The following is a 10,785-nucleotide window of genomic DNA, read 5'->3' as shown; positions in this document are numbered from 1 at the left end:
GATAGCTCACCCTCACCTCAACTCTTCAGTGGGTAGATAGCTCACTTCAGCTCTTCCATGTCTCTCTCCAGCTGATTAGTTCCCCCAAACTGTAAATGGAAATATTAAAAATAAATAAGGACAACATTTTGTTTTGTATCTGAACTATCCCCTAAATTAGACTCAGCGTCTAAAATTTGCAGTTCACCCCCTCTGTTTTCTTCTGTCTCTCCATCCATCCCTTTATCCATTTAGCCATCAGGTTAGCTTGAGTGTAAATACACTGCAAAGTTGGTTGCTGACATTGGTGACTGTCTTTCCAGACAGATCTCCGTGCATGCTGTTTTATTTTTAAATGATCCCCATGAAGGACATTGCAAAATAACCTTTTACATGTGACACCGAGGCTGGTAGCCCTCCGTCCCTGGTAAAATGTAGGTCAGTCTCGCTCACACTTTCCCGAGCTGAAAGCAGCATTTCTCAATGTGTGTATGGCAGAACCCCGGACTGCATCTACATGGAAAAGTAGAGTTTCTGCGGACAAAATGCTTGAAAGACCCAAAATTAAATAAAGTTTTGAAACTTTTTGTAACTGAGGCCTTTACTGTATTTACTTTTTAGGGTGCTGTGCACGTAAGCAGAGGTAACGTCTTTAACTTACTTGGTCGTAAGACCCTACTTTTTCTTGTAAGACTTGTAGTAGCATAAATTCTCACTGGGCAAGTCCATCTATCCTTGAGCCTCACCCTCTTCTTTCTCTTCATCTTTACTCACACACTGTACAATTTCTAGCTCTTGGTTTTCTCTATGGTTATCTGGAAAGGGCCTCTTAGCCACTCGAGTTGTTGCTGCCTTGGTTATCATGTTTCTCTCCACTGACTGTGTCTCTGAAATGAATTCTTTGTTAATAGTGATGTCATGAGATTGGAAATGTGGAGTGTAGCTTTGACCCGTATGGAATCCTCTTTGATATTAAGGACGGGACAGATCACATATTGCTTGATAGCTCACATCTCCCATATGAAATTTCATTTAACCTCAAGGTCCATCTGGGAGTATACTTGGTCATCCAAGTTTCGTCTTCTGTGCCAGCTGTCAGGGAAGGGATCACAGGTGAAGGATTCTGGTGTGAGCTATCATTAGAGAGGCAGAATAATAGGGTTTAAAATGACCTTAATGATGTCATTGGCCTTGTAGCCCTTTCTCCAGCAGGGATTGTGCGTGGATGGTTGACCTGGTTTTCGAATTTCTCCCATGAAGGAAATTGCTTTCTGTTCCCCTTTACCAGTCTGTCCTGATGTTGCAAATGCATCTTCTAACCTCAAAAGATGACAAATATGTCGTAAATGCCAGTATTACTTTAGCACTTAAGAAATGCCTTTATCATGAAAAGCAAAGGGGGAAAAAGGCATTGCCAATCTTCATCCTTATGTATGTTTTGTTAGAGCCTGAAAACCTTCTGTGCAAAACCACAACAGGGGATTGAGCAAGTGTGCTCTGACTCTCTGGAAAGGAGTCTATCTGGTGTCCACCCATTAGAGGGAAAGCAAGACCTAGGTGCACTGTCTCCATTCCAAATGTGGAGAAATGGGGGAAGCTTCAAGATGACTAGGGGCCCCCAGAGTGTCACAGGTTTATCTGCTCTGGTCTGTATCTATTTCTTTATTCACTTTTTGTTTGTCTGTTTGTTTTTCAAAATAGGGTTTTTCAATGTAGCCTTGGCTGTCCTGGGATTTTCTTATTCACTTTTTAAACCTGCAAAAATTCCATAAATTTTCTCACTTGTCTGAGGCTCTGAATGGACTTGCCTATATCACCTCAGCCATCCGGAAATACCATCGAACAATCAAGTGCATGATACAATACTAGAGGTGTAATACAATTGCATAGGAAGAGAATGGGAATATACAAGGAACTCAAGAAATTGGTCATCAAAAGAACAAATAATCCAATAAGAAATGGAGTATAGACCTAAACAGAGAATTCTCAACAAAGGAATCTAAAATGACTGAAAGGCACTTAAGGAAATGCTCAACCGCCTTAGCATCAGAGAAATACAAATCAAAACAACTCTGAAATTCCATCTTACATCTGTAAGAATGGCCAAGATCAAAAACGGTGATGACAACTTATGCTGGAGAGGTTTGGGGGTAAAAGGAACACTCCTACATGCTGGTGGGAGTACAAGCTGGTATAGCCCCTTTGGATATCAGTATGGTGATTTTTCATAAAATTAGGAAACAACCTTTTTCAAGACCCAACAATACCACTTTTGGGTATATATCCAAAGGATGCTCAATCATGCCACAAGGATATGTGCTCAACTATGTTCATATAAGCATTGTTTGTCATTGCCAGAACCTGGAAACAACCTAAATGCCTTTAAGCCAAAGAATGGATAAGGAACTCCATTTACACAATGGAGTACAACACAGCAGAAAAAAATAATGACATCTTGAAATTTGCAGGCAAATGAATGGAGCTAGAAAACATCCTATTGAGTGAGGTAACTCAAACCCAGAAAGACAATTATCACATGTACTCACTCATAAGTAGTTTTTAAACATAAAGCAAAGAAAACCAGCCTACAAATCACAATCCCAGAGAACCTAGACAATAATGAGGACCCTAAAAGAGACATACATGGATCTAATCTACAAGGGAAGTAGAAAAAGACAAGATCTCCTGAGTAAATTGGGAGCGTGGGGACCATGGGAGAGAGTTGAATGGGAGGGGAGAGGCAGGGAAGAGAGCAGAGAAAAATGTAGAGCTCAATAAAATCAATAATAATAATAATAATAAAGAGAATAGGCTACATATACATTAGTACTGAACACAACAACATTAATCTCACCAATAGACACTGAAAGAAACTAGTATAAAGAAAAGGTTGAGATAATTTCAAACATGTCTAAGAAGAGATGAGGTTTGAACAGACTGGAAGCTGTGCAATAAAGCATGATGTAGTTTTGTAAACAGAATGGATAGTTCAAGAACACAGTGTCTTACTCTTCCATCATGAAAACTATTGCCACATTCTTTCTGATGTACCTGTTTCAAATGATGGTCTTTGGAGCTCGTTGGTTTAGGCTCTAATAACCCCAATTAAGAATGTCTAACAAGTATGCACAAACTGGCCTTTCCCAAGTTCATTCGCGTGCACCTGGATGATAGGTTGAGTCTGAGAATCAACACGCACACGTTTTTTATCAGAAAGCATGGACTCAGGAGCCGAGGAAGGTACTTACATACACAGGCACAAGATGATGCAGTATGTGCTAAGACGCAGATTGGAGTGAGAAACTGCATACTCCCAACTGTGTGAAGCTTCCTGGAAAAGACAACACCAGGGAGATTTCTGGATAGTTAAAAACACCAGCAGGTAGATGTTGATTCTAAGCATCTTGATTGCAGGATGATAGAGGCAGCACAAGCTTTCCTCTAGCGTCATCATTTATACTGGTAGGACTTAGTGTAATTTCTTGGACATCATTTCTGTTTTGTATTCTATAAAAGAAGAGAGGGTGGATTCTTACCATACAGGTTGCTAAGTTAGAAAGTTAAGTGATTTTAAATGTATGTGTATGTGTGTGTGTGTATACATATATACACACATGTATACATGTGTATATTACTTACATATATCACATATATATTTGCCAAATATTTGTGCTATATATATACATGCATATACACACATACAACACACTTTTTAGCAGAGTATGCTAAGTGCACGCTAGCTCAACCCCTTTCCACTGTGCTGAAGCCTAGCGTGGGTTACTAATGGCTGCCCTTTAAAACAGTGGGTACATGGGTTGAAATCACGACAGGGAATTTAACATGACTTGGGGCACAATGGGAAGTCTTCTTTCTTAATCAAGAAGGTTTTCTTATAAAACGGGTTTATCTTTAAAGCCAGCGAGTAATTAGTCATTTTCAGCATCTTTTCCCTGCTTAGCTTTTTCTGTACAGTGGCATCTCCTGCTGGATGAGAGCCATGGCATTTAAGAGAAGCCAGACTTGGCGCTAACACACTGAGCTGTTGGGTGGCTTTTTTCCTTTCCAGCTGCAGATATAAAAAGGCCACTTAAAACTTGAGATCTATGTGTGCACCACAAAAATAGTGAGATGCTCAAACAAACTTTGAAGAGATATGTACAGAAAGAAGTGCCTTTCTTGGCTTTTTTTCCCCCCTTCCTTTTAAGGTGGGAAGAGAATCCAGCATGCCAGGCTGTGAAAAGCACCTAAAAACCTGCTAGCTTCATTTAGGCTTTGGCTTTGTAGACTTTTTTTTCTAGGTGACCTGATTTCAAAGCGCTCCATTTCCCCAGTGCGGCTTCTCTGTCAAGCCATCCTACATCAACCTTGATATTTCCATATACATTTCTATGGGAACAAAGGCCCTCCACAAACGTCCCCTGAGCAAGGCTCAAATGGAACTAGACTGAGAGCTCATCAGAGCATTTTCTCCCTGTCTCCGCTTTTTGAGGAATGAGATCATATCTTTTGGGCTGTTGTTCTTGACTGGGTCTAATCAGGTCACCCAGAATGACCTGGAATTTGCTATGTAGCCTGGATTGGCCTCAGATTTGCAATCCTTCTGTCTCCTGTTTTCGAGTGTGCTGAGATTTCTGGTGTGTGCTGCAACTGAGCTAAGATAATATCACAGCACAGTGCCTTGCCCATTATAACCTTGTCATTATTAAGGTATGCATTGGCTAAGGATGTGCTGAGAGCTTGAGCAAATAAATCTCTACATGCATCATGGACAAAGCATGATAGGAGTTTATTTCTTGTTGATCTTCCCAAATGAGCATCTCATTTTGATAGGTGCCTATCTTCCATGCCCTGATTCCAAAACCCAAGCTCTCTTCAGTTGGTGCTTTCTGAATCATCGTTTATGGTTTCTGGGTTCACCTCTAGTCAGCTCGTTAGAAGAAGGAGCCTGGAAAATCAAGTATAGCATTAGCATGTACCTTCACAGTCCACTGGTTAGAATCCAGTCATATATGGTCAACCCCAACTGCCAGGGGGCTGAACATGCAACGTAACCACAAGCCCAGGGTAAAGGTAATTTGGCTTAGTAGTGTCTATACAGCTTATGATTTGGAGAAGGTCATTTGACAGGTGACTAGCTTGTATCACAGATAAAATGGTGTTAGCCTTAAAGAAAGCATTTTATGATGATGTGGAACCTTGTCTTTTCATCTGAAAAAAAGTTGAACTAAATGATCCTTAGGTTTCTTTCACTCTGGATAGAGATACTCAATTATGCTTACTGGACCATCCTGACAGGGCAGTCAGGACAAGAGAATGAGTGTATTTTAGAGAACATACACACACACGCACACACACATGCGCACAAGAATATGTTCTCTGATAGTTTACTGACTCAGAAAATCTAGCTCACCAAAGTACCTCATTCCCCATGCAATGTGATCAATGATTGATGAACTTTGTAGTAAGTCACATGTTTTGCTGATGAGCAGGTGCCAGTCTCTACACACTGCCAAACCAGGACTTGCTCCAACTCTGAGCTTCTCCCCCAGTGCCAGGAGACCTGGGCCATGAACTCAAACTGCTAGAACTCTGAAACCAGTGCGCATGTGCGTTTGTGTGTGTGTGTGTGTGTGTGTTTGTATGTAGTTTGTGTGTTAGTTTATCTCTCTGTATATGTATGTTGGTGTGTGTATGTATCTCTGTATATATATGTGTGTGTGTGTGTGTGTGTATGTATGTATTTGTATGTGTATATCTCTGCATATATGTATGACTGTATGTACCTTTAGAGTGAGAGAGAGAAAAAAACACAACACATATAATTTGGAGTTGATGCCTACTAAGGCCCCTATAACTATAATGTCTCAGAGATCTAAGTGTCAGTCTGTATAACAATGTATGAGATAAACTACACCCATAACCAGGCCCATCATTTAATCACTTCTTTAGTAGTGAAACAAGGTGTAAATCCAAGCACCAAATGGCGAATTTCAGATTCAAATATTAACTATACACTGAGAAAATAAATTGAAATGAATGTGCCCATGACACTATCCAATAATGTAGAAAAATGCTTGGGATTAATAGAAACAATTAGTTGTGTTTAAGTCAGTAAAAGAATGGATTTCTTTTTATGGTTCTAACATTGACAACAGTGAAAATAATAATCATCGAAGGCCTAGAGTGTAACGGGAGCCCACTTGTTCCTCCTGTCTGTCTGCCCAGAACCAAAATATCCACACAGAAACTATATTAATTAAAACACTCTTAGCCCATTAGCTCTAGCTTCTTATTGGCTAACTTTTACATCTTAATTTCACCCATTTATATTAATCTGTGTATTGCCATGTGGCTGTGGCTTACTGGGTAAAATTCCCAGCGTCTGTCTCCGGTGGCTCCATGGTGTCTCTCTGACTCTGCCTTCTTCCTCCCAGCATTCCGTTTAGTTTTCCCTGCCTACCTAAGTTCTGTTCTATCAACAGGTCAAGGCAATTTCCTTATTCATTAATGGTAATCACAGCACACAGAGGGGAATCCCACATCACCAGTGTATATTCTTGATAGATAGTATTTAACTGTGTGAGAGGGCAGAGTTGGTACTGCCTCTCTTGTCTGTGCGAAAGATGCCTTCTTGTCCCCCAGGCCCCTACGGCCTTTAGCTGGCAAAGGAGCTGACCCTCCCCTTAACCAGCTGCAACACTGGGAAGAGCGGGCCCTGTACGTTGTCTGGTCAGCACGGTGGAGCTGACTCTGTTTATAGCGGCACAAGGGATCTGGTCCTACCCTTCATTTAACATATGGCGGCATGGGTGGAGAAGAGATGCCCGACCATTCCTATGCCTGAGAAGGGTGGGAGAGCTGGCCCTGAGATCATAAGAGCTTGTTCCTGCTCCTCATCAGCTGCCGCACTCTGGAAAGCAGGTCCCCGACTCTGCTTGGAGAGACAGGCAACCTTGTTGGCAGGGGTATGGGTGAGCATCCGAGAACTGTCCTCACTACTCACCTGTCATGAGGTGGTGTGGGCCTGGAGAAATGTTCGCTCTTATTCCTTGCTGCATGTGACAAGCGAGGGAGCCAATCCTTCCCCTTACCCGCTGTAGCACTCAGTGAAGCCTGCCCTGCTCTTCACTTGGGCATCACAGTAGAGCTTACCATTTGGCAGAGGTGCGGGTGAACTGGCCTTGAGGGTAAGAGTGGATTAGCTGGCCACACCCCCTCATCTGTGGTGAGAACTGGAGAGAGGTGCTCCCCACTAACCTGAGACAAGTGGGAAAGCTGGCTCGGCCTGGGTGGGAAAGCCGTCCCTGCCCCTCACCAGCTGCCGCACTCAGGAGAATGGCTCCCACACTTCACCTGGGCAACACGGTGGAGCTGGCCCTGATGGTCCAGGTATGCGGGAGTGGACCCTGAGGGCATGAAAGCCAGAGAACAGGCCCTGCCTGGTGCTCATTGCTGTAAGGGTTGAACTGGCAGGGGCAACGCAGGCTAGTTCATCTTGTTGATGAGGACTGGGGAGAGCTGGTGGGTTGATGGAGCCCACAACTACCTAGGCCCAGAACCAGGGTTATGAGATGACCCACGCCAACATCCTCCTCATTTACAAGGAGGTGAGAACATATGAAGGGGCCCGTCCTGCATACCCAAAGTGAGACACACAACAGGATATCCAAGGGGAGTCCCCGTGAGGGCCCAGCATCGGTAATGTAGCAGAAACCAGAGGCCTCGAACCAGACCAATGACTCTGCAATGAACACTTGCAATATATACACAAAAGGGTTTACTATGTGTGACTCACAGGGTCACACCACAGCTTCCATGACAAGGATTATCCTTTTTTTCTTTTTTGTTTTAATCCTTTTTTTCTTTCCTCTTAAATTCTATTTTATCGGGGAGGGGGGAGGCTGCAAGGGCAGAGGGTGAATACAAAGGGACCGAGAACTGAATGGGGCTGCAGAGCACGATGTGAAAGACACAGGACGAATAAAGAAAGCTAAGGTAAGACTGAAAACACAAAAACAGAGCAGCTCTTCTAGTGGGGAAGCGTTTTGTCATAAAAGCTTAGTCTCAAGGTCACTCGGTCAGGAAAAAGCAGAACTGAGACCGAATATGGCCTTTCTGTCTCTAGAGCCATCTCTACAGCCAGGATATCGGTCCCCAAGAAGCATCTTCTTATGCTTGAGAGCGACATTCAAAATTTGCCTCTCTTTCAAAATTCACCTTCTCTAGGCATCCTGTAGGGAGCCATCTTTGTAATTAATGTCCAGTCACGTGTGTGGCCTGTGCGCTAGCACTTTGAATTTTGCAGATGACATAGTTTGGTAATAGGTGTTTTGTAAAGATTAGTTTATTGACACAGATCTTGCTCCAGCTCACTGCTATAATAAGTAGCCCCAAAACTCAGTGACAGAAGCTATGGTGTCTTACTGGTTCACATCACGGTCTACTGAGAGCTAGTGGTAGACGGAGACAGTATTGAAGCTGGAGGGATCCTATACCATACAATTAAGATATCTTACTGGTTAAAAACGGGGAGCTATAGCTACATAACTTTATGTCCTTGTCCTCTGCTCTAGTCTAACTATGTATGTATCTTTTTTTGTGCCTTTACCATGATGGTTTAACGTGTTTTCCTAGAAAGCCTTTCTATGATTAGGTATGTTAGTACGTTAAGTATAATTCTCTTTGGTCAGGTTTGCTTTGTTTTTCTGGCATCCTTAGTTATTTCATATAAATTGTAATTTCTTCTATTTCTGTGATGAATTTTGCTTTAACTTTTTGGGGGATTGCATTGATTGGATTTGGAGATTGCTTTCCACAGTGTTAAATCTTAAAAAAAAAAAAACTCAGAAAAAATGTTTCTCTGTGGTACCTTTCAGCTTACCAAAGTTAGTGCTGGCCTTCAGGCTCCCTCAGTTTCACAAGTCCCTGTTACAGAGTACATGAAGACATCCTGAGTCTTTTGAGCGCTTCTCACCTCATTGCTACCCTCAACTTCTCAAGCTCCTGGGATCCCAATCACATCCCACACCACTTCTCATTCCCTTATAACTTTGCAATTTAGGCTATGCTCTCCCTCAGTCTCCTTTTCTCACACTCCTTTGTCTTCAACTCTCATTTCCCCCTTTCTGTTTTCTCATGGGCAAGTTAAGTTTGTTAGCCATTTTCAGTGTCCTACTTTCTTGGTCTGCTCTGGACTCTTCCAGATACCTCTGGCTGTACTCTCCCTCATATTGACAATAAAAACCTTCTCATCCAAAAAAAAAAAAAAAAAAAATTTATATGTTCACATCACGGTCTATTGAGAGCTAGTGGTAGACGGAGACAGTATTGAAGCTGGAGGTATCCTATACCATACAATTAATTGGGGTTAGTGTCTTTTGCTCTCCACTTCTTGGTCTTCTCTACAGGTTTTGGGGTCCATTCATGTATGCACGTACACACAGTCAGTGCATACAAAAATAGAATAGTAAAAACTGGGCTACTGTGAACCATCACTTCCAGTTACTTTCCATTGGTGGAAATTGGTCATGTGTCCTATCCCAAGGAAGAGAACAAAGATTTTGATAAACAGAATGCTCAATATTTTTTTAGAAATCACTCTCCTTATTTATTAAACGGGAATGACAATCTCAGAGAGGAAGTACTTATTAGTAGTTTATTGTTTCTGATACTTAGTTCATCACATGTAACTGGAAACCATCACTCTATGTATCTCACTGAAAGGACTAATCAAAAAGAGACTTGGAAAGAAGGGTGAAGAGAACAGAAGAAGGAAAATAAGACAGAAAGGAGAGTGCCAATCAAGAGTCTTGGTGGCACCCACTTGCTTCTCCCTTGCCTCTCCTGATGCCTCAGCCGAGGGAGCACTGCAGAGTGACAGAGACTGGCTGCTCACAATTCCCACAATGAGTCACAAAGCGAGGTGGAGATAGACATCATCCTGGTGCCCTGTCTTCTGCAGCTAATTAAATAAGAGCCCGAGCGGGAGCATGTGCCAGGCCTACGGAAGACAGTCACACTATTAATTTCTTTTTGTTTTACAAGAGCAGGAACACAGAGAACACTATTAATCCTCACCCTTCCCAGACGCAGCTCTAACCTGCTTTCCCACATGAATCACTGGCTTTGAAGGCAGACCCAGCCCACTGGAAACTAAGGGCTTGCTGGCTGTTGCTCCAGCTCTTGGTTTCGCCTCTCACCACACTTTCTCTTCCCAGAGTAAGATCTGCTTTGGTGCCCTGCAAGGGCCCCTTCCTTCCTCCCACCACGGATACGCGTATGCCTTTCCCTGCCCCTGTGAAGTTAATCATTGTCTCCTCTTATTCTTGTTTTTCTCTCTGGGGTCCAGTGCAGGCATCATTAGTTTCATGGAGCATTTGTAGCCTGCATGACTGTTCACTTTGTGTTTTCATGGTCGCTTGTTCCCATCTCTCTCAGAGGATCTGCCCTGGTGAGCTGGTGCTGTTTCTGGTGCGTGATATATTTCATTATGAACTGTAACCTACCTTTCTGTAGCTCAGCTTTACCCCAGGTATTAAATTATTTCACATAATCAGCATTCATCAAATGAGGATTATCATTTCTACAGATTTCTAAAATGTGTGAATTTTTGCCTGATTGTGTGTCTGTGGAACAATGTGTCATTTTGAGTGGCTGTGGAGGTTAGAAGAGGGCATTCGAATCCCTGCAAACAGAGTTACATGTGGTTGTGAGTGGTCACGTGAGTCCTTTAGAGGAGTAGCAAGTGTTTTTTATTACTGAGTCAACTCTCCAGTGTACCATTTACACAACTTTTAAATACTTTGA

The sequence above is a fragment of the Microtus ochrogaster genome, unplaced genomic scaffold (assembly GCF_000317375.1).
Source record: "Microtus ochrogaster isolate Prairie Vole_2 unplaced genomic scaffold, MicOch1.0 UNK5, whole genome shotgun sequence".
NCBI classification, from domain to species: Eukaryota; Metazoa; Chordata; class Mammalia; order Rodentia; family Cricetidae; genus Microtus; species Microtus ochrogaster.
This window is presented reverse-complemented; position numbering follows the sequence as displayed.